Source organism: Microcebus murinus, chromosome X, assembly GCF_040939455.1.
Source record: "Microcebus murinus isolate Inina chromosome X, M.murinus_Inina_mat1.0, whole genome shotgun sequence".
NCBI lineage: Eukaryota > Metazoa > Chordata > Mammalia > Primates > Cheirogaleidae > Microcebus > Microcebus murinus.
Genome location: NC_134136.1, coordinates 39,243,686 through 39,269,401, shown reverse-complemented (window position 1 = coordinate 39,269,401; position 25,716 = coordinate 39,243,686). Strand labels below are relative to the sequence as shown.

Below are 25,716 nucleotides of genomic sequence, written 5' to 3'. Positions count from 1 at the left end.
TGAGTTTTCTCTGCTTCTTGGGAGCACTTTCATCATCACTAGTGGCACTTCATCTGGTGTTATTCAAGGTTTACGATATTGCACTAAACACTATGAAAAATATGTGAGGGATCACTTTTTATTACAGTACGCAATTTACTGGAGCGAGGAACTGCTCATGTGGAGATGATTAGCATCATACAGTGTTTTAAGCAGACATAACATTTGAATTCACCACAAAAGCAACAGGAGATGGCTATGAAATTAATATAGCAGTACAATATGTACTATAGTTAATTTTACACAGTTGTGATTTAATATTGCACCTTTACGTTTGTTTACATTTCTATCAACTGTGAAGGGTGCCATGTATGATCTGTAAGTGTTTGTATGCACAAGTTTTAATAAATTTTAACTTTTATCATAGATTTGTATGTATTTTATGGTAGTAAATGATATACTAGTATATTTTGTGCATTTATGACATACCTAACCTTTTCTTAATTTTTTGATATTTCTAAGCTATGTAGTTTGTCTGCAAATTTTTCAAATTGTCTCAAGTCTCCAAAAAAAATGTTCCAATATACTTAAGGAAAAAATCCATGTGTAAGTGGACTGGTGCAGTTCAAACCCATGTTGTTCAAGGATCGACTGTAACTAGAAGCCATCTGGATTACTGACACGTACAGTTCCAAGCATGTGTGGCAAAAGATGGAGCTTAGGTCTACTAAGAAATTAGAGCTTTATTCTATAGTTAAGGGGGAACTACTTAAGATTTAAAAACTCTGGATTGTTATTCAGAGTCTATGTATTAATTTTGGTACAAAATTATCCAGAAATTTCATCTGAAAGCCTGAATCAATCACAGATTCACACATTATGGAAATCAGAAAATCGAATATGTATATATATATATATATATACACACATATATATATAGTGCTGCTTTTTGAAAAGATTAGAAATGTGGACAAAGATTTGTGTACAAGGAAATTCTTATAGCATTATTTATAAATGGCAATAAATTAGAAACTATTAATATTTAAATGCCTGGTGATGAGGGAATAATTAAATGAGCTAAGTTATATCCATCAAATGGAAAGTTACATTACAATTAAAAAGTCACATTTTGAGAGTGGATAATGGTATGGAAAATGCTCATGAAATACAAAACAAGATATTAAACTACAAATAGAGTATAATCCCAGTTTGAGCAAATATACACACACACATACACACATGCAAAGGAAGTTATAAATCTTTTGGCTAGGTGGTCAGATTATAGATTTACATTTTCCTTCTTTATATTCTTCTATGTGTTTAAAGTTTTCTACTGTGGACATTTATTACATATGTTCTACAAAAAAGCCCTAAATATCATTTGAAACATCAATGGTATAAATAATAGAAATGGAGAAAAACTCTTTATACTCATCTTGTCTCATCTTTCTGAATTTTCTTTCTTTTTTGTTGTTGGTCATAGTCATTCAATCCATGAAAGACAAGGATGATTTGCAGAGGCTTTTTATAAATATTAAGAGAGTTGATTAAAGGCTGCCACAAAAAGCTGTTAAGGGATATTTAAAAGAATGAGAACTATGGAGAAGGTAACCCATAGCGATGGAATATGATCGGTTAGCAACTGGAAGATATTCAGAGGGAATACTTGTTTTCCACTGAAGACTAAAGAATAGCGGATTACATTGCTGCTGGGAGGATTTAGGATAGAGATATTGCAAACACTGTTGGTAGTTAAGATTGATAACCTCTGAAGTGGGTCACTAAGAAAAGATTAGATACTCAGTTGTGTGGGTGATTTTAAATGTAGACTTATTTACAGGTGGGGGAATAGACAAAAATGACCTCATACAATATTTTTTAGCCACAAAATTCTATAGTTTCATGTTTGAATAGGATACAAAGAAATGTTGATAACATATTTTTATTTTGATTTTTTGAGACAAAGTCTCACTCTTGCTTGGGCTGTAGTGCCGGGGCATCAGCCTAGCTCACAGCAACCTCAAATTCCTGGGCTCAAGCAATCCTTCTACTTCAGCCCCCTGAGTAGCTGGGACTACAGGCATGCACCACCATGCCCGGCTAATTTTTTCTATATATTTTTAGTTGGCCAATTAATTTCTTTCTATTTGTAGTAGAGACGGGAGTCTCGCTCTTGCTCAGGCTGGTTTTGAACTCCTGACCTTGAGCGATCCTCCTGCCTCGGCCTCCCAGAGTACTAGGATTCAGGCGTGAACTACCGCGCCCGACCCGATAATGTATTTTTAAAGGGAGAATGGGCAATTAGAAGTGAATGGGAGCTGGTATCCATTTGTATTTTTCTCTCTACCTTCTACCTTGTCAATTGGTAAGAGATTTGAATAAAATCAGGGCACAATCAAGCATTATCTATTGTCACCACATTATTATGATAAATGGAGATTTTTGATCACCGTGCAATGAATAAACCTTAAAAGTTTCTTTTCAGATTAGGCCTTTACTAACTCTTAAAATATACAATTGCCAAGAAATTCTGAGTGACAGGCTCCTGCAAACTGTGAGTCTTGGAACTGGAGCACTGGGAGGTTGGCTCAGGCCCCAGGACCCATTTAGCTGATGCTATATTCTGAAATCACCCTGCAGAGCTTCTAACTGCTGGATCTTATGCCAACTCAATGATTTGACTCTGCAAAGTTAACAGGAACCCAGGAAGCATGTTGCAGCACTGTAAGTTATTGCTGTTGTTCAGTTAGGGAATTGTTACTGTGTGTTACAGATCTCTGTGCTTCAGACAAAAACATTAAGCCCAAAGGGAGTGCTGATCTTTGAGCAGGGAAAAAAGTCAGGGACCCCCAAAACATTTGAGGTTAAATAACCTTTTAGATGAACAATGAGAAAGTCCCCCTTACTTCCGAAGGATTTCTAATTCAGAATAATGGAGGTCTGAAGTCTCTTTAACATGGAAAAGGCCATTCTTCTACAATCAGAGCTCAAGATTGCTATGCAAACACTCTTGGGAGAGGGAATAGGGTGATGGTATAACTCATCCATACTGAGATGAACGTGCTGGCAGAGGGCTCTAATGGGTATACACCTGAGGTAGAGGGTATACTCTCCAGGGATGAGGGTTCAACACAGAGGTAAGGGGAGGCACTGAGATGGCATTGTGGACCCTTTCCAACCTTAGCCCCAGGGCAGCATTATTGAAACCCAAGTGCACATGTTGGTGTGTACCGTGTGAGTGAGTGCACATGGGCACAGGCTCATCATATTTAAGGAGGACTGTGAAGAAATATTAACACTTGTTGAGCACCCAAGAGTGCCAGACACTGTAAACATGTTATCTCACTCTGTTCTTACAAAGTGAGTTATTATTCCCATTGTCAGAAACCTGAGGCTCACAGAGATTAAATTAATTGCTCAAGATTTTAGAACACGGTGGAGTCTGGAAATAAAACCAGTTTGGGGATGGAGGGTTGCCTAGGCTTCCTACCTAGATTTACAACATCTCCAAATGAGATCACAGACATACTCATCAAGTTTGTATGTGTAATTAAAAGTGTTAATGTTTTAAACCTAACCATTTTAGAATAGTTCATACTCTTTGTGACTTCTGTCATATTTGCATTCTTTACTATACCAAGAGCCTTAATAAAATGGAATTGGTATTGTGAAGGGAATTGAGTCTTTGATTTGGTTCTCAATTAGATTGTTGTTGGCGTATATGAATGCCTCTGATTTCTGTGTATTGATTTTGTATCCTGAGACTTTACTAAATTCATTGATCAGTTCCAGGAGTTTCTTGGTTGAATCTTTGGGGTTTTCTAGATACAATATCACAACAAAGAAATTAAAGTACCTAGGAATATACTTAACCAAGGAGGTAAAAGACCTCTACAGGGAGAACTATGAAACACTGAGGAAGGAAATAGCAGAGGATGTAAACAGATGGAAATCCATACCATGCTCGTGGATCGGCAGACTCAATATCATCAAAATGTCTATACTACCCAAACTGATCTACAGATTCAATGCAATACCTATTAAAATCCCATCAGCATACTTCACAGATATAGAAAAAATAATTTTACGCTTCATATGGAACCAAAGAAGACCCCGAATATCAAGAGCAATTCTAGGCAACAAAAACAAAATGGGAGGCATTAATATGCCAGATATCAAACTATACTACAAAGCTGTAGTAATTAAATCAATATGGTATTGGCACAAAAATAGGAATATCGACCAGTGGAACAGATGTGAGAATCCTGATATAAAACCATCCTCATATAGCCATCTAATCTTTGACAAAGCAGACAAAAACATACGCTGGGGAAAAGAATCCCTTTTCAATAAATGGTGCTGAGAAAACTGGATAGCCACCTGTAGAAGGCTAAAACAGGACCCACACCTTTCACCTCTCACAAAAACCAACTCACGCTGGATAACAGACTTAAACCTAAGGTATGAAACTATCAGAGCTCTAGAGGAAAAAGTTGGAAACACTCTCCTCGACATCGGCCTGGGCAAAGAGTTTATGACGAAGTCCCCAAAGGCAATCACAGCAGCAACAAAAATAAATAAATGGGACATGATCAAACTACAAAGCTTCTGCACAGCCAAAGAAATAGTCATGAAAGTAAACAGACAACCTACAGAATGGGAGAAAATTTTTGCCTCCTATGCATCCGATAAGGGACTGATAACTAGAATATACTTAGAACTCACGAAAATCAGGAAGAAAAAATCAAATAACCCCATTAAAAAGTGGGCAAAGGACTTGAACAGAAACTTTGCTAAAGAAGACAGAAGAATGGCCAACAAACATATGAAAAAATGCTCAACATCTCTAATCATCAGGGAAATGCAAATCAAAGCCACAATGAGATATCACTTAACCCCAGTGAGAATGGCCTTTATCAAAAAATCTCCAAACAATAAATGCTGGCATGGTTGCGGAGAGAGAGGAACACTCCTACACTGCTGGTGGGACTGCAAACTAGTTCAACCTCTGTGGAAAGCAATATGGAGATACCTTAAAGCGATACAAGTGAATCTACCATTTGATCCAGCAATCCCATTGCTGGGCATCTACCCAAATGATCCAATGACACTCTACAAAAAAGACACCTGCACTCGAATGTTTATAGCAGCACAATTCATAATTGCAAGGCTGTGGAAACAGCCCAAGTGCCCATCAATCCAAGAATGGATTAATAAAATGTGGTATATGTATACCATGGAGTACTATTCAGCTCTAAGAAACAATGGTGATATAGCACATCTTATATTTTCTTGGTTAGAGCTGGAACCCATACTACTAAGTGAAGTATCCCAAGAATGGAAAAACAAGCACCAGATATATTCTCCAGCAAACTGGTATTAACTGAGTAGCACCTAAGTGGACACATAGGTACTACAGTAATAGGGTATCGGGCAGGTGGGAGGGGGTAGGGGGGCGGGTATATACATACATAATGAGTGAGATGTGCACCATCTGGGGGATGGTCATGATGGAGACTCAGCCTTTTGGGGGGAGGGGGGGAAATGGTCATTTATTGAAACCTTAAAATCTGTACCCCCATAATATGCCGAAATAAAAAAAAATGGAATTGGACTGCGCTTTCTTGTAGCTCTGAGAGGTCTTATCTCTACTGCTTCAGAGTAGCCACCGCCTGGCCAATAAATGATCTCTCTAGAATGCACATTTGATCTTGTCAATGACTTCTACTTTCATACATTTAAAGCCCAAATTCCTTAGCATTGTCTTTGCTAATCTGACCCCACCTGACCTGCCTGATCACCTCTCTGGCCACTCTATGCACCCTCTGAGAGCCTTACCCAACTTCTGGCTGGCTGTTCCCCAAATGTGTCATGCTCTTTAATAATTTCATTATTTAACAATTTTAGTCCCTCTGCCTGGACTCTCTCCTCCTACTTTTCCACCTGTATAATTGCAACTCCTTCTCTAGAATAGTTGTTTAAAGTGCCAGGATAAAATAGGGATGGGGATGTGGGACTTAGTTTAAAAGCAGCAATATAAGATTTAACCACATATAGTCAAAATTACTCTTGAAAATGTATTAAACATCCCAAAGCACATGATACATGGTTTTGTTTATACAACCTTATACATAAATATGTATGTGAAAAATATGTATCGTTACACACTAGAATTACATTCACAGCAGTGCAGTGAGATGCTAAACCTATAAAAATGAGAAACTGAGGTCCCATGAGGGAATCACAAATCCATTTCTGTCTTCTCAGGCTCACACAATTCTGGGACTCACTGAGTCTTCTTGGTAGCCTGAATTATTAAAATTATTTTTCTGTCTCTCTCTCTTCAATGTTGATGCACCTCCGATTATAATGCTACCTCACTATATCCAGAAACTCTGTGAAACTTTTTCTGACTCCCTCAGGTGGTATCAACCTCATGGAATTCTATTTGTATCTCTACTACAGTACCTATAAGGTCATGTTATAATTATTTAAGTATCTTTTCTCTCAACTAGACTGTGGGCTCCTTCAGAGTATGACTCATATCATCTTTGTTACTCTATCCATAGCCCCTAGGACAGTAAAAATAGGGCCAAAGCTTCTCAAAGCAGAGTCCATGGATCAACATCAGAATTACCTAGAGCTCCTCTCAAAATGCAAATTCATGAAAGATAAATAACAATTTTAATTCGATATTTATTTAAGGTTCTGTTTCAGCACTTTTTGGATTAGATCCAAGAATCCCTATTTTCAAGGCACTTCCCAGGTGATACTGATGCAAATGTAAATGTGGCCTCTTCTGATGTCTTCTCCATTCACTCCCTGCCCCCCTTAGATGTGACCTCTCCTATTGCCATAGGATGAGATGTGGAGCAGCATTAGAACTGAGATGCAGGGAAGTGCTGCAGGCACTGAGATGGGACAGCTAGGAGGGAATTGGATGCATGGAGGATTTGCACCCAAGTCTGTGCACTTGAGTTGAAGTTGCTACAAAATTTCTAAAGTGGAAGTGGTAAACATTGTGGTTAAGTCCTCTGGACCCTTTTCTTTTTTCTGTCTCCCATTGAATTGCAGCAACACAAGTTGGGGAATTGATTTCAGCTCACGGGGTGAGCCTGATTGGTTTGAGGATAAATTTATCTCATTTTCCAGCTATGGTACTCAAACTGCTTGAAATTTAAGGAAAGGTGTATTAGATGCTTTTGGGAAACTATCCTTGCCCTTAGGAGAAAGGCTCTTCCCCTGGTTATCAGCAAGAAAACATGTGGCTCTGATGGCTGTTGATAACTCTATCATGATCATGGGGAGACTCTAGCCTTAGATAGGAGCTGATGCTTTAATAACAGAGTACAGTGCTGAAAAGAATCTGGGTCCTTTCTGATCTGACATTTTTTTCTTGTGGTAAAATATACATAACATAAAACCATCTTAACCATTTTTAAGCATACATTTCAGTGGTGTTAATATTAAACACATTCATATGGTTGTGCAACTATCACCACCATCCAACTCCAGAACATTTTTATCTTCCTCAACTGAAACTCTGTAGTCATTAAACAATATTTCTCTCATTTCTTCCTCCCCCAGCCCCTGGCAACTACCATTCTGCTTTCGGTCTCTCTATGAATTTGACTACACACTGGGCACTTCATATAAGAGGAATCATACAATATTTGTTCTTTTGTGACTGGCTTATTTCATGTAGCATAATGTCTTCTAGGTTTATTCAAGTTGTAGCACTTGTCCAAATTTTCTTCCTTTTTAAGGCTGAATAATATTCCATTTTATGGATATACAACATTTTGTTTATCTTTTCATCTGCTGATGAACATTTGGCTTTGTTCCATCTTTTGGTTATTTTGAATACTGCTGCTGTGAATATGGGTGTACAAATATCTGTTCAAGTTCCTGCTTGCAATTCTTTGGGGTATATACCCAGAAGTGAAATTGTTAGATCATATGGTAATTATATTTTTAATTTTTAAAAGAGTCGCCATACCATTTTCTACAGTGGTGACACCATTTTACATTCCAATCAGCAGTGCACAAAGGTTCTAATTTCTCTACATCCTTGCTAACACTTGTTATTTTTTGGGTTTGGTTTTTTTTTTTTTTTTTTTTTGATAATGTCCATCCTAAAGGGTGTGAGATATATCTCATCATGGTTTTGATTTACATTTCCTTAATGACTAGTGATGTTGAGCATCTTTTCATGTACTTATTGGCCATTTGTATATTTTTTCCTGAAGAAACGTTTATTCAAGTTCTTTGTCCATTTTAAAATCAGATTGTTTGATTTTTCATTGTTGAGTTCTCCTTGATGACATTTTTGAATTTCTGAATCAACCAACCCCAAATCTACTCTAACTTTGAACTCCCAGTTATGTAATCCAGTAAACTACCTGTTGTAGACAAAATAACAGCCCACCAAAGATGTTCATGTCCTGATCTCTGAAATCTGTGAATATATTCCCTATATGGCAAAAGGGACTTTGCAGATGTGATTAAATTGAAGATTTTGAGATTGGAAGATTATTCTGGATTATCCAGGTAAGCCCAACCTAACTATAAAGGCCCTTATAACGGGAAAGCAGCAGGGTCAGAGTTAGAGGAGGAGATATAACAATGGAAGCAGAGATCAAAGTGATACAGGGCCATGAGCCAAGGATTGTGGTCAGCCTCCAGAAGCTGAAAAGGGCAGGGAATGGGATTTTCCCTGGGGCCTCCAAAAGGAATGCAGCTCTGACAACACCTTGATGGTGATGGCTTAGTCCTGAAAGACCCATTTCATATTTTTGACCTCTAGAACTGTAAGACAATGTGTGTTGTTTTAAACCTCTAGGTTTGTGGTAATATGTTACAGCAGCAGTAGGAAACTAATATACTATCTTATTGTTTAAGCCAGTTTGAGTTGAGTTTTCTGTTATATACAGTCAAGATCATCTTATTTGATGCACCGAACAAACCCAAAACAAAAAATAAAACACTAATCCCAGACTTTCAGTGAATTCTAACTAAATAGCAACTATGTTTAGGGAGGTTGATAATACTCATTGCATTACAGGAGACTGGCTGGGAAAAGAAATTCTGATGTATGTTATGGTTAAAGAACAACCAAAATAGCACTCAATAAATATTTGATGAATGAATGGCATTTTTATTTAATTTGATTATTAGTGTTTATAATTTCTTCTCTGGTTTAATGATTCTGTAGTACTACTGACAGGGTCTCTGTGTTTCACCAGGCTCTGTCTTAACATGTGCCTTTGAGGGTGAATATACACAGGAGCTGATTGTTGCCCCAGAGGCTTGTCTTGTAAACTTAGGTTCTTTTGCAAACTCCATCTTGCCTCCCTCAGGGACCTTTTCCTTCTCTGTTATTTGTTGTTAAATCACTAGGCTGAGCTAAGCACCCAAACAACAGACCTTTCTCATTAGGGCCCAGAGGAAAGAAGCCTGGACTACTCACCTTGGACTATTCTGTCCCTAGTTCCCAAATCACCAATGAAGCATACAGTGTCTAAGTTCCCTGGCCCAGGGTCTTGATTCTGTCTTGGATTGGCAGAAGTTCTTGCCTTAAAAGAAACAAACCAAACAGACAGGCTTGTTTCCCTTTCTCTTGATGTTTTGAGTTGATGTTAAACTGAGTTTCCTGTCATTACTCTCAGATGAGAGTGTGGGAAATTACAGAATAGTGCTGAAAAGATCATTAAAGACCCTGTAGATTACTTTAAAGTGAGAAGAATACTTTCTGGTAAACGTATAAACAAGCTCTGTGCCTAGAAGTAAAGCTATTTCCTGGAATAAAATTTCCATTAATCAGGTATCTGTTTCCCCAGGATGAGCTCCAAACAACTGGAGATACAATCATCTTTATTTGTAGGCTAGCTGGTGATCTAAGTTGTAGATTATTCAGGCACTTGGCTTCTGCTCAATCTTCCCATTCGGCTGGATTTTTTGGACTTTTCACAGCACATCAGGAGGCTCATTAATGCTAAAATATCATCCTCAACAACTGCCACTTAACAATCAAGAGAAACTGGGTGTTTCTGTGAAAACACGTCTCTAATTAACTGCTTAACTCCAAGCTTCAGTACTTGAGAAGCGAACTAGCCTATGGAGGTAGGTCTGTCCCATTTCATGTCCTTCACAAATTAACTTCAAGCACAGAATTTAACTTTCATTCTATGCTTTGGAGGAAAACAGGCCTAGGTTCAAGTCTTGGGTCTCTCACAATGCTGGCTGGAGGTAATTTTGAGATCGTTTAAACATTCCAGCGTCAATTTCACCATCTGCAAGATGGGGACAACAGGGTTGTTGTGAGCTTTAAAGAGATCACATGTGAACAAATACTTCGTAAAGGTTAAGGGAATTGGAGAATGTTTGTGGTAGCTACTTGGGGGCCAAGTTCTTGCCCTGTGATGCTATAGATTTGGCTTATAAAATCATCATTCCTGGCTGGAACCTTACAATAAAGTCTTGATAAACAGCTCTGGAACTGCAGCTTAAATTCTATAATGAGAGAGTGCAGAACTGCTCTATTATATTGTGCAGTCTCATTTTTTTCAGTTCTTCTAAGTTATCTTAGGGAGCAGGCAGCTTCTCTGCAGCAAAGTAAGCATTAAGTCTAACAGGTATCAGGTTACGATTTAATGTTCAGAATCACTAATACTGTTGCCCAATTTGGGCAAACAGACATTCCATTCCAATTGTTTTATCTCTTACCCCAGTGATTCCCAGGGCAACTTGGCCTGGCTGGCTGAGTTAGCCTGGCTGGCTAAACAGATGGTTCCTTTCTCTCCCACTGCTCCATGTGTTGTGTCATGTCATCTTCTTCTCATGGGAAAATTAAGCCTCAAGAGGAGTATGAATCTATCCCTGCTTGAACTACATACTATAGAAAGTAAGGTCAAGGTCTATTCCATTCCAGTTCCAGTTTCCTAATCTGAAAGAGGTACCTGGGGTCATCTAAATGATTAATATCTCTAACAGTACCTAAGGTTCACCTTGGGAATGATATTAAGCAGAAAAGGGATTGGTCTCCTTACTGTTGCTCAATAGGAGGGCACAATGGACCTTAAATAAATATCAGACTTCAGGAACTGTGCCTTTCTAGCATCACTTGTCCTCAACTTGGTAATTAGAAAGCAAAAATACACATACAGTTGACCCATGAACAACACAGGGATTAGGGGCACCAACTCTCTGCACAGCCAAAAATCCATGTATAACTTTTGACCCCCCCAAAACTCAACCAATAATAGCTTACTATTGACTGAAAGCCTTACCAGTAACATAAACAATAGATTAGCAAATATTTTCTATGTTACATGTATTATATACTGTATTCTTACAAGAAAGTAAGCTAAAGAAAATGTTATTAAGAAAATCATAAGAAAGAAAAATTGTATTTACTTTTCATTAAGTGGAAGTGGATCATCACAGAAGTCTATCCTCATTGTTTTCACATTGAGTAGGCTGAGGAGGAGGAGGAGGAAGAGGAGGGATTGGTCTTGCTGTCTCAGGGGTGGCAGAAGTGGCAGAGGTGGAGGAGATGGAAGGAGAGGCAGGCACACTCAGTGTAACTTATATTGAACAAAATCCATGTATAAGTGGGCCTGTAACACTTCAAACCTGTGTTGTTCAAGGGTTAATTGTACATATGTGTGACTTAGGTGAATCAAAAGAGTAGCAAAGAGAGAAACTCTGCTACATTTGGATATAGTTTGGGCTGTTTGAGACAGAGACTCAAATTGACAAGGGCTTAAACAAATAGAAGTTTATTTCTCTCTCATCTTGTAGTCTAGAGGTAAGCAGTCTACAGTTCTGCTGTGTGAGGCTGTCCAGGGATCTAGACTTCTATCCCATTGTTCAACCAATCTTACAGTATTTACCTTGTCACATGGATGGAAATGGCTCTCTGCAATGTCCAAGAACCAAGCAGTGTCCAAGAACCAAGCAGTGGGGCTCTCTGCAATGTCCAAGAATGAAGCAGGAGAAGGAGGAGATGTCCTCTTCCCTTAAGAGTCTGACCAGGAGGTTCTTCATATCTCTTCCAGTTGCATTCATCCCATTGGCTATAGTTTAATCACATAACCACAGCTGGCTGCAAGGAAACCTGGGAAACATACTGTTTGCCTAGGTGGCCATGTACCCACCTAATAACTCTTTTACTTTGGAAGAAGGCAAGGTTGGATATAAGGTAATAATGAATAGTCCTGGCTGGGTGCGTTGGCTCACGCCTGTAATCCTAGTACTCTGGGAGGCCAAGGCGGGCAGATTGCTCTAGGTCAGGAGTTCGAAACCAGCCTGAGCAAGAGCAAGACCCTGTCTCTACTATAAATAGAAAGAAATTAATTGGCCAACTAATATATATACAAAAAGTTAGCCAGGCATTGTGGTGCGTGCCTGTAGTCCCAGCTACTTGGGAGGCTGAGGCAGGAGGATCGCTTGAGCCCAGGAGTTTGAGGTTGCTGTGAGCTAGGCTGATGCCATGGCACTCACTCTGGCCTGGGCAACAGAGTGAGACTCTGTCTTAAAAACAATTTATAATGAATAGTCCTGAGCAAAAGGCTATGGCATCACTAATGTCCTCATGATGTAGAAAAGAAAAAAAAAATATCTTTAAAATTTTTTCATGTCTTTGAGTTTTTAGGATGAAAGCATTGATCTTCTTGCTTTCTTGCCAGAAACACCCCTAGGCAACATTTCTGATAATAAACACCCCTAGACAGCATTTATGGCCACTAAGACAGTGCTTACAATCAGCATGTCGGTCCCAATGAGTCTGTTCCAGTTGTTAAATTCTTGAAATCCTTGCATACTGGTTGGTAAGCAGTACTGGTCCAAGATTTCCACTTGACAACCTGGCTGACACATCCCTTCCTACTCTACTCTATACTTCTAATGATCCGACAACTAAAGAGTTAAGGCCTGGCTCAACAAGGAGCTTCAGGGACCCTGCTCCAGAACTAAGCCACTGTCCATTCTAATTGGTTGCTGTAGGCCAATACAGGTAGTAATTTGTATTTTGACTATCATCCTGCACTAAAGACGAAGGTGTGTTCCAGCAGGAAATTAAGTCAGGATTTTTCAGTTGCTTGATCATGCACACCTGAGACTTAGTATGAGCAAACATCCTGCAAACCTGGTTATGCTGACACTGTATCTTGATTTCTCCCTAAAATGGAGAAATTCCCTTTGTAATTATGTCAGGAAGCCAGCGAGGAAGGGAACAGTGATGTCATTAACCAGATATAAAGATATATCAGTAAGAAATTTCATCCTGATCCTAGTTAAAGAGAAATTTAAGAGAGACAATTCCATAAAGGGAATTGGAGGAACCATTAAATGAGGTTTGAAAAGACAGGGTCTAGACTAGGGCTAGCAAAAGAAGAGGCAGTCCTCTACAAGAAGATATAATGAAAACAAGAACAAAGCTAGATGGAGTCTCTAAGCAGCAATGCTGGCATCTTAAAAGACAGAATTATAAATAAGTGCATTCCCCTTATGCAGGCCGAGGGAAGCCTCCTGATTGGCTTTTTCTGTTATTTCCCAGAGGAACACCAAACGCGAAGTATGTGTGGAGACTCAAAATAATGTCGTAAAGCTAATCACGCCCCAACATGCACTCTGCCCCATCAATATTCAGTCTGCCTTCACATTCCCAAGGAAGCACAACAAGAAAACCAGGCTCAGGCAAGTTCCTTAACCTCTCTGAGCCTAGATGATTTTCATTTGTAAAACTAAGAGAATTCTACCTGACTTTCACAGTTGTTGTGAGGTTGAAAATGAGAAAAAGCACATATGTATCCTGTGGCCTTGGTAAATGGTAGGTGCTTAAAAATTTTCAATTCCCTCTTCATCAGTTTCTAAACATTTCTAGGTCACTGTTTTTTGTTTTTTTTTTACCAAGAATAAGAATTTAAGCTCAGCACAGACCTTCTATGTGATTTCTTATTCTCAGTCTTTCTAAAAGGCAGCATTCACATTAGCTAAGCATCTATCCCATAAAACCCAACCCCAGATCATTCATTCCACTCCACCTGCCATCTCTGCTCCTTCCTCAGGAGTGTAGAGCTGTGCTGGAGATAATCATACCCATTGATGAGATATGATCTTCAAATTCAACTGAATCCTTAACATGGGACCACATTTTGATGTGCCCCACCTCCTCAGCAGTCTCTTTCATTCGTCACACTCCTTCAACCTTTATTAGACCCTACTCCACTGCAGTCCTCTGTCCAACATAGACCACCTCTTCTAGACACTAAGAAAACAGATGCTGCCAAGTTTATCTGTATCTGCACTCCTTTATTTCTTTGCATCCTGATGTGACAGGAGAGGAATCCTGTCTCCTGCCCAAACTTAACCATCCCACCCATACATGGAGCCCATGTTCTTCATACACTGAGGACCATGTTCTACCTGTCATCCCTTCTCTCTTTTGTGATTTCAGCCACTTCTTCTCTGTTAACTCCTTCTCATGGGCATTGTAAACTTGCTCCAATATTTACTGTCTTCTTAAGAAACTTCACAGTTGGCACTTTGTTTCACTTTAGCCCCCTGCCTTTTCTTTCCTTTGCAGACAAGCTTCCTGAAAGAAGCTCCTATTCATTTCAAAGCCATTTTATCTCTGTTCCCAACACTCCATTTTCCAAAGTCACCAATGGCTTCCTTGTGTTAGATCCAAAGGACAATTTTATTTTATTTTTCATTTATTTATTCATTCTTTCTCTGTCTTGTGATAAAGAAAAGGGAGAGAAAAGTAGGTACTATTATTATATTCATTTTGTGAATGAGGAAACTGAGGCTTAGCGAGGTTAAGAAATTTACCCAGGGTCTAGCAGGTAACACAGCTAGCAAGCAGAGAGCCAGGATTTGAACCTAGGTCCATCTCCCGGTATTTCTACACTTCATAAATTACTAGTTCTCAGGCTCCTTTGCTGGTTCCTCTTTATCATTGGACTATCCCAGAATGCAATCCTCAAATCTCATGTCTCTCTGAACTCACTCCCTTAGTGATCTCATCCAATCTCATGACTTTAAATATTGCAATGCATTATCTACAAAGATGGCCACCAGCAATTCTTTCCATTGTCATATGTGTACATTGTTCCTCATGTTGGGAGGTGGAATCCATTTCTCCTCCCCTTTGAATTTAGGCTGGCTTTATAACCTGCTTTGACCCATAGAATGTGGTAAAATACAGTGAAATTAGAATGTGCCAATTCTGACATAAGCCTTAAGAGGTGTAGTAACTTCTGTTTTCTTGGAAGCCAGCTCCTGTGTATGAAGCTTGTGCTACATAAGGAAATGATGAGAGACCATGTGGAGAGAGAGATGCCACATGAAGGAGAACTGAGGCACCCAGATGACAACCAGCCTCAAGGCCCCAGACATGCATGTACCAGCTGCAACTGAGCTTCCGGTAATTGTAACTATGTGAATCATGAGAAACCCACAGAATCATGAGAAATAATAATTCGTTGTTGCTTTAAGCTATTAAGTTTTGGGGCATCCTTTAGCACAGCAATAGATAACCCAAAATAAATGCCATCAACATGCTGATGACTTCCAAGTTTATATCTCCAGCTTCAACCTCCTCCCTGAACTTTAGACTCATATATCCAACCACTTAGTAGATGGCTAAGAAGTATCTAATAGGTCTAACAAACGCTCTTTATTTTGGTAATAGCTTTATGGAGACATAATTCACATATCACACAATTCACCCATTTACAGTGTACAATTCAATAGTTTTTAGCACATTCAGGGAGATGTAGCACAAACTTTGATTTCCATATCACCACCCCAAAAATCCTACATCCATTCTTACTCATCTTGCCAAGTGTTTTTAAGCCCCAGAATATATGAATTATCATTGCTTCCTCTCTTTACCTACTACTCTTCATCTGATCCATTGGCAAGTTCTGACAGCTTTATCTTTAAAACGTATCCAAAATCTAACTACCAGCTTCCACTTTCACCACTCTCATCTTAGTCATGCCAACAGCTCTTCTTGCTAAGTTTACTGTAATAGCCTCCTAACTAGTTTTCCTAACTCCCCTTCTAACCGATCACCCACTCATGTGACCCTCAGTCAATTCTCCACTAAGCAGAGTGATGATTTGAAAACAAAGATCTTGTCACTCTCCTGTTCAAAACCTTTCAATGACTTCCCATCACAGAATAGAAACCAAACTGCTTACTATAGCCTGCCAGGCCCTGGTTTCTACCTAACCATATCTCCCACCACTTCACCTTACCCTTACTCACTCTGTTTCTAGACATATTGATCTTTTTTGTTCTTCCAAACCACCAAACTCATTCCTGCCTCAGGATCTTTTCACTAACTACTCCATCGACCTGGAATTCTCTTTTCTCAAACTTTCACATGGTTTTATTCCTTTTTTTTTTGAGACACTCTGTTCTCTGTTGCCCAGGCTAGAGTGCCGTGGTGTCAGCCTAGCTCACAGCAACCTCAAATCCCTGACCTTGGGCTCAAGCGATCCTTCTGCCTCAGCCTCCTGATTAGCTGGGACTACAAGCATGCACCACCATGCCTGGCTAATTTTTTTCTGTATATTTTTAGTTGGCCAATTAATTTATTTCTATTTTTAGTAGAGACAGAGTCTTCCTCTTGCTCAGGCTGGCTTCAAAGTCCTGATCTTGATATCCACCCACCTTGGCCTCCCAGAGTGCTTGGCCTGCTTTCTTCCTTTCTTAATCAGGCCTCTGCTCAAATGTCACCTCCTCAGAAAAGCTTTCCATAACCACGGTATCTAAAATGAGAGTCCTCATGCCCCTTTCAAACAAAAAATCACTTTTTATGGCCTTACCCTAATTTATATTTTCTTTCCAGTACTTATCACTATCTGACATTATATCCTACATTTAGTTGTCTATGTATTTCTCATTTGTTTCCCCTATACTGGTAGCTATGGAAATGCTCTTCTCATACCTTCTTTAAGAGAACATCTTGCAGGGAACATAGAAACCTTGGTAGCCTCTCAGAGCTTGTTCCTTCATTCATAAAGTGGGATAATCTAGCTCCTGTCCAGGTCACATAATTATGGTGAGCACAAATCCAAATCATATATTTAAAAACCCATATGTAAATTTTTGGTTAATTTTATAAAATATTATAAAAGGATAAGGTTGTTTTTTAAAGATCCATTATAGCCTGAACGTGTTGGCCCATTCTTTAGACTGCTTTTTATTTTATTTTTTTATTTATTTATTTATTTTTTTGAGACAGAGTCTCACTTTGTTGCACAGGCTAGAGTGAGTGCCGTGGCGTCAGCCTAGCTCACAGCAACCTCAAACTCCTGGGCTCGAGTGATCCTTCTGCCTCAGCCTCCCGAGTAGCTGGGACTACAGGCATGTGCCACTATGCCCGGCTAATTTTTTATATATATATATCAGTTGGCCAATTAATTTCTTTCTGTTTATAGTAGAGACGGGGTCTCGCTCTTGCTCAGGCTGGTTTTGAACTCCTGACCTTGAGCAATCCGCCCGCCTCGGCCTCCCAAGAGCTAGGATTACAGGCGTGAGCCACAGCGCCCGGCCTAGACTGCTTTTTAAAATTCCAAGTCTACCTTTTATATAATGATGCCCTCTGCTGTTCTCTTGTGTATCTACTTCAGATTAAACTAAAGACTTGGTCTGTATCATCATCCTATCCAAGACTATTAGAGTAGGAATGATACTCAGAGATCATCTCGTCTCATTTTAAAGATGAGAGAACAAAGCACAGACCTAATGGTAAAGCGCCTAAAATCAGTCAAACCAGGACCATAAATCAGGCTTCTTAACTCCAAGTTCAGTGCTTTTTAACCAGAATGGCATTATAGAAGTATAAAAATACTGTTGAGTTTGACTTAAATGCCCAAATAGACTTTATTATCTTGCCCCAACACTTGCTCTCCCTATTAAATCAATTATCCACATTAAAAGAGTTATCAGGGCATCTACCCAGTCACCCAAGACAGAAATTCCAAAGTCAGTTTTAATTCTGTCCTCTCTCTCCTTTATCCACCAAATAAATTTTATGCCTGTCTCATGAATTCTACCTTCCAAATCTCTTTCATCCTATTCTCTACTTGGACTGCCCTCATTTAAGCCTTTATCTTTTTTAGGCTATTTTATTTTAATAGCTTCCTAAGTGTCCTAGCACCCTCTGGGTTCTCTCACTCTTCACTCAATAAAATTCTTGCTTTAAATCCTTCTAATATTCCAGGAAATATGCTAGATATGGAGAATTAAAAAATGAAGCATACATAGTCTGTGCTCTCAAGGAACTCAAAATTTAGTAGACAGATATCAATATGTAAATAAATATTGGATTCTGTTTCCTCCAAAATATCACCAAAACAACCTGTTGATGAGTCAAAGCTGAATTTATTCTCTCTGCAATTAGGGATAGCACTACCTTAACAGAGACTTACTAGTATCTACAAGTGGTAAGGGTGAATTTGGGATATTTATGGGATCTTAAAGTCTGTTTTAAAGCATGTCTTTCAATGGGAAGGGGCTAAGGATCAAGACACATGGTTTAAAATTGTTGGACCCAGGAGGTGAGGATTTTGAGGAGAGTGGTTCAAAGAGCCATTGGGTCTACCTATTGGTTGATGTTTTCTGTTGAATTGATGGTTCTTTCAGTACGTTACTGGAATGGACTATAAGGTTTATTTGCAACTTTTAATTTTCTAGGCAAAAGTTTCCTGGAATAGTAGAGTTATGCTGATGAAGACAGTAGACTAGTAAAATCATATTGATGCAAGCAGAAATCTGTGTGGTGGTAGATGGTTTCATGTTCCATAAGTATAGCAAAACATTATTGACACAAGTATGGAGTACTGTGGGAAAATAAAGGAGGGAGTGGTCAATGATTTTTGTAGTCAGAGTGAGGAAGGATCAGAAAAGATTTTACAGATTTGAACTGGCTCTTAAAAAATGAATAATGTTCCATTTATAGATATATCACCTTTTGTTTATCATCAGTTGATAGACATTTGGGTGTTTCCATTTTTGGGCTATTATAAATAATGCTGCCATGAACATTTTTTCATGAACATATGTTTTCATTTCTCTTGGGTATATATGTAGGAGTAGAATTTCTGGGTCATTTGGTAACTCTATGTGTAAGTTTTTAAGGAACTGCTAAAATATTTTCCAAAGAGACTGAACCACCTTACATTTCTACCAACAATGTATGAGGATTTAAATTTCTCCACCTCCTTGTTGATAGTTGTTATTTTCTGTTTTTGCTTGTTTGTTTGATTATAGCCATCCTAGTGGTATGAGGTGGTATCTCATTGTGGCTTTGATTTGCATTTCCCTAATGACTAGTGATGTTGAACCTCTTTTCATGTGCTTATTGGCCATTTGTATATCTTCTTTGGAGAAAAGTCTTTTAAATTCTTTGCCTATTTCTAACTGTGTATATACTCTGGTTTCCCTTCAGATCATATAACTTTTTCACCTTTTAATTGTGTTATTTGTCTTTTTACTGTTGAGTTGTAAAAGTTCATTACTTTAGATACAACGCCCTTATCAGATATATGATTTGCAAATATTTCTCCTATTCTGTGGCTTATCTTTTCACTTTCTTGATGCTATTCTTTGAGTCACAAAATTTTTAATTGTTTTCTTATTGAGGTAAAAGTCAAATAACATAAAATTAATCATTCAAAAGTGAACAATTCAGTGGCATTTAGTACATGGAAAGTGTTGTGCCACTACAACCTCTATCTACTTCCAAAATATTTTTATCATCCACAAAGGAAACCTGTCCCCAGTAAGCAGTTGCTTCCCATTCCTCCCTGACATCCACCATTCTATGTTCTGTCCCTATGGATTACTTATTCTGAATATTTCAAATAAATGGAGTCATACAATATATAAACTTTTATGTCTGGTTTCTTTCACTTACTATAATGTTTTCAAGGTTCTTCCACATTGTAACATGTATCAGTACTTTATTCCTTTAGATGGCTGAATAAATAGGGAAGTGTGAGTCCTCCAATTTTGTCCTTCTTTTTCAAGATTATTTTGGCTATTCAGGGCCCCTTGCAATTCCATATTAATTCTAGAATTCGCTTTTCCATTCCTCTAAAAAAGGGCATTGGAATTTTGATAGGGATTGCATTGAATCTGCACATTGCTTTGAGTAGTACTGCCATCTTACCAATATTAAGTCTTGCAATCCTTGAAAACAGGATATCTTTCCATTTGATTAGGTCTACTTTAATTTATTCCAGCAATGTTTTAGAGGTCTCAGTGTACAAGTCTTCTACTTCTGTGGTTAAATTTATTCCTATTTTTTTGGATGCTATTATAAGTGAAATTGTTTTCCTAATTTCCTTTTCAGATTTTTTGTTGCTGGTGTATGTAGATCTTTTACCCTGTAACCTTGCTGAATTTTTTATAGCTCTTATAGGTACTTTTGAGTGGATTGTTTTGGATTTTCTTTTTCTTTTCTTTTCTTTCTTTCTTTATTTATTTATTTAGAGACAGAGTCTCGCTCTGTTGCCCCAGCTAGAGTGCCGTGGCATCAGCCTAGCTCATAGCAACCTCAAACTCCTGGGCTCAAGCGATCCTCCTGCCTCAGCCTCCTGAGTAGCTGGGACTACAGACATGCGCCACCATGCCCGGCTATTTTTTTCTATATATTTTTAGTTGGCCAATTAATTTCTTTCTATTTATAGCAGAGACTGGGTCTCACTTTTGCCCAGGCTGGTTTTGAACTCCTGACCTTCAGCGATCTGCCCACCTCAGCCTCCCAGAGTGCTAAGATTACAGGTGTGAGCCACCACACCCAGCCTGGATTTTCTATGTACAGGATCATGTCATGTACAAATAGAGATAGTTGTACTATTTTCTTTCCACTATGGATACCTTTTATTTTTTTCTTGCTGAATTGATCAGACTATTGCTTCTGGTACAATGTTGAATAGTAGTGGTGAAGGCAGGCATCCTCATCTTGTTCCTGATTTTAAGGGGCTATTTTCTGTCTTTCATCTCTGAGTATGATGTTAACTGTGGGTTTTTCATGACTGTCCTTTATCATTCTGAGGAATTTCCCTTCTACTCTTAGTTTATTGAAAGTTTTTATCAAGAACAAGTGGTTGAATTTTGTCAAATGCTTTTTCTGCCTTAATTGAAGTTATCATGTGTTTTTATTCCTCCCTTCTGATAATGTGATATATTACATTGACTCATTTTCCTATGCTAAACTACCTTGCATTCCTGGGAACAATACCACTTGCTCATTTGGTTTTTTTAAATATGCCATTGACTTCAATTTGCTAGTATTGTATTGAAAATGTTTGCATCTATGTTCACATAAGATATTTGTATGTTTTTTTTTCTTGTGATGCCTTGATGTGGCTTTGGTATCAGTAAAACTGAGCTCATAGAATGAGTTAGGAAGTGTTCTCTCTTCTTCAACAGCTGGTTTGAATGACAACACTCAAGTTGGAGAAAAGTCAGAGGGGTTGGGTAGGGAGCAGAAAGCACACAGATCCATTAATAGAAGGGAAGCAAGGGAAAAAAGGGAACTCCCATCTCACTGGAGAGGAAATTTAAGAAGTATGAACATAGGTGAGAAAGAGAGTTTCTTCCTCTCCTCAGGCAAACACTGCCCACACTATCTTAGAGTCTAACCTCTGTTCCTCAGGCCTTGCTATAAGACCAAAGCCACTCTGATACTCTTGCTTCGATGAAAAGGGTGAGAAAAGCGTAATTTGTCCCTGCCCAGATAACATGTACAGTTTAAGAGGAACTGTGGAGAAGATATTTGAAGAGGGTATATTTCAGTTGCATCATTCAAACTGCCCTCTGGGGGGCAGTGTGCTACAGTTTCGAGATCACAAGCTTTGTGGCTGGACAGACACCGGTCCACATCTTGGTTCTGCCATTTTACTTCTCGTGTGCCAATGGACAAGTTACTTGACCTTTCTTGTTGTTTTCTTGATTTTTTTTCTCCCTCCAAAATGCAGATTATGTATACCTCCTAAGGTTTTTGTGAGAATTCGATGAGAAAGCGATGGCAAAGCACCTTGCACGATGTAGATAAATATACTAAGTGCTCCGTGTGTGCCAGTTCCTGACCCCCACTCTCTTACCATCCACTGCATTCTAGGCACAAACCCAAACAGTCTCCTGCGTCTAAAGGCTTTGACCCAGTAATACTACTTCTGAAATTTTATTAAAAGGAAACAAATGAAAGAACAGAAAACATTTTGTGGTTAAGGATGCTCACTAGGTTTGTTAATAGTAAAAAAAAGAAAGCAAAACAGAAAGAAAGAAAGAAAATAAAAACAAAAAAAAAGAAAAAAATATTTTGAGCGCCCCAAATGTAAGAGAATGTTATTTATTAAAAATAACATACATGTCATCAAATGACATGCTCTTACTTCAACTTAGAACTGGAATGACACTGGCTGGGAACAATACAATTTGCTTTCATCACGTAAAAATTTACATTGACAGATTTGAGGATTTGCAGAAGTCATGTTGTGACCCATTTAACATACACAAAAAACTAGCCAAAAAAAATTTACATGTAATTGACTTAGATGATGCCACTTTTCTGAGTGCAAAATTTGGAAGACAGCTTGTACCTGGTTGGAAGCTTTGTCCAAAGTGTACACAGATAATCAATGGAAGTGTGGATGTTGATGCTGAGGACCGCCAGAGAAGAAAACCTGAATCAGATGGAAGAACTGCTAAAGCTTTGAGGTCATTACAGTTTACAAATCCAGGAAAGCAAACTGAATTTGCTCCAGAAACTGGTAAAAGAGAAAAAAGAAGGCTCAGAAAAAATGCAACCACTGGTTCAGACAGACAAGTGAGACCAGCGAAGAGTAAGGTGTATGATAGCCAGGGTCTCCTGATTTTCAGTGGGATGGACCTCTGTGACTGCCTTGATGAAGACTGCTTAGGATGTTTCTATGCTTGTCCTGCCTGCGGTTCTACCAAATGTGGAGCTGAGTGCCGCTGTGACCGCAAGTGGCTATATGAACAAATCGAAATTGAAGGAGGAGAAATAATTCATAATAAACATGCTGGATAATTTGTAGTATCAAACCACGGGGTCTTTAAAGGTCCTCTCTCTATTTCTAATATTCTGTCATTTAAAATACATTGTAAGCTTGATTGCCAAATGACAACAATTTGAAAACCACCTCAATATCCACTCAGCGTGCACTACTTTGCATTTTGAGTGCTTTAAAATTCATTATTTGGTAGGCAGTTAAGATGGGCTATTTCTCAGAAGTCAGCATTAAGACAGTCTGGGCCTGTGTAAACAATTAGGGTATATAGGCAGTCCTTGATTTGCATGGTTTCTATAGGCAAAAATTTCAGTGACCATGACTTAAAGAATATCAGTCTCCAAACAGCATGATTCAAATTTCACTTACTACAGTATATTAGATGTGAGTAACTGCATGAAGTGCAAATTTCTCTGCTAGCTCTTTAGTCCACAGATCACTATGTAACAGCTGTGCTTCATGATCAGTGACCAATCGTGTTACTTCTTTCAAATTCTGCCAGTGGTTGGTCCGTGTGCATCTGTTACTTGATTCACTCATAGCAAAGTTTGTGGTCTCCTAGTCACCCACTTGACATTTTACAAAAGTGGACAATTGAAAGAGCCAACAAAAATGAAAATAGAGCAAAGACATGAAAAATAATGCTGGAAGTGAAATTTGAGTGGAATATTAACAGTTGCACAAGAAATCACTGATCATAGGGATGTTTGTATTGCTTCTGTTCTGGAGACTCTAGACATACATCCAGAGAAACTTAGTGAAAGCAAACTTATCAACATAAATGAGGAAAGTGGTTGTGATGAAAAAGATAAATATATCCCAGAGGAAGTGGTAGTTAAAAAAAAAATCACATTAAAGGATATATAATGTGGATACGGAAATATTTTACAACCTTGAAAGATCAAATAAAATGGTAGAAGCTGATCCAAACTTGAATATGATAATTTGCCACTGTATAAAAAAGATTTTTACTCAGTGTCAGACAAAAAAAAAAAAAAAAAAGACAAGCACTATTTAGACTACTCTTAGTTTTTACAGTGAAATAAGACAGTTTAATTCTCAATATTTCTAACATTTTAAATTACAACATACTATTTTTAAACTTTTTTGAATTTTGTTCTACATTTATAGCTTCTAGTTTTTAATATTTTGACAGATTTTTAAAGGTCATAGGACAATCACATTTTTCTCCGTTGATAATTAAAATTGCTTTGCATGGCCATTTTTATGGTACCACATTATTGTGGCAAAATGAGGACTGCCTGTAGCTGGGAACAATGCCTACTTCAGGGAAAACTGATTTTAATACAACTGACAGTTAAATGTTAAACTATTTTGGATATAATATACATATCTAAGTGCTAAAATATATTTCTCTTCTGCCCATTTATTAAAATAAAAAGATGTTTTAATACTGTAAACCGTTCATTGTTTATACCATGAATTCTCAATGAAAATTTCTTTTGGGGGACAAAAAACATCTTATGCATAAAGCATAAGTATACATGCAATACATAAACAGATACTGTATCTGTGGTATTAACACTTTAGGGGGTGGTTAATTAAGACTAAAAGACCTATCCTTAAGGAAATGATAATGATAAAAAGGTGTGGAGAAACACTGGTTATGACATAGACTATAAATAAATTTGGGGGAAACTGATTGACTGTTGATGTTGGAATTTGCAGGGATGCTGTTTGGAGAATGGGGGGGGAATGGTATCTTCTCTCTGTACTTTTCTTTTTTATAGATAGCTATCATTTTGTCTAAAAGGTTTTGTTACCTAGGACATTGCCACTAAATTAGGTTTTTGTTTTCTTTTCCACAAATACTTCAGTTTAATCAAATGAGGTTTTTAGCTATTTGAAATATTTTGTAGCCATTTAAATTTATATGGCCAGTTTGGATTAAAGATTTTTTTTATTATTTTAATTTTGCTGTCTTTTTAAGTGGTTTCACTTTGGAATGGTACTTACAACCTTGAAATTAAATGTCATTTTTAAGTTTTAATTGTTCACTGCCCTAGTTATCGGAAATAAAGTTAGCTTACCAATTCCTTGATCTGTATGTTTCACCTGAGCACTGGAAAAATATTTTAGCTTTATTTACATAAGTCAGATGCCAGATTGGTTTTTTTTGTCTAAATTGAGGAAATATTTTGTTGAAGATATAAACAAATATATCTGAATGTCCAGTATCATAAATTAGATCTTAGTTACATTACTATTGTCATTTTTCTTTCTTTTTTTAGTCCATTGTTTATTAGGCTTTTCATAAGGACAAGTTAAAATCTCAGGTAATTACATTTAAAATAGAAATATCTTTGTGATGGAAAAATGAGTAAAATTCAAATTGCTGTATTTCAGCATTTCTTAGAATACATGCGTTATTTTTCAAAGATGGTAATAAGAAAGTTTTTCAAGGGAAAACTTCTTGAGCAATTTTGGTGATGTTATTCATCATGCCCATTTAGGGGACCAGACTCTAAATGAGCATAAAAAATATTTACAGAGAAAAGCATATGTGATTTAGAGTAACCTGTAATAAATGCTGTGTTTTGGAAAAATTAAAAAATAATAACATACAAAAATAAAATAAAAATAAAGAAAAATGACATGCACAAAGGCTTTTAATAACATAGTGACACATTTACATTATAGTATTACAGTAACAAAA

At 37.8% G+C, this 25,716-nt stretch overlaps 1 pseudogene; it reads left to right on the top strand.

Moving 5' to 3' along the window:
- Positions 1-22,375: 22,375 nt before the first annotated feature.
- LOC105863828 (ARL14 effector protein pseudogene) lies at positions 22,376-23,985 on the top strand (annotated as a pseudogene).
- The last annotated feature ends 1,731 nt before the right edge of the window (positions 23,986-25,716 follow it).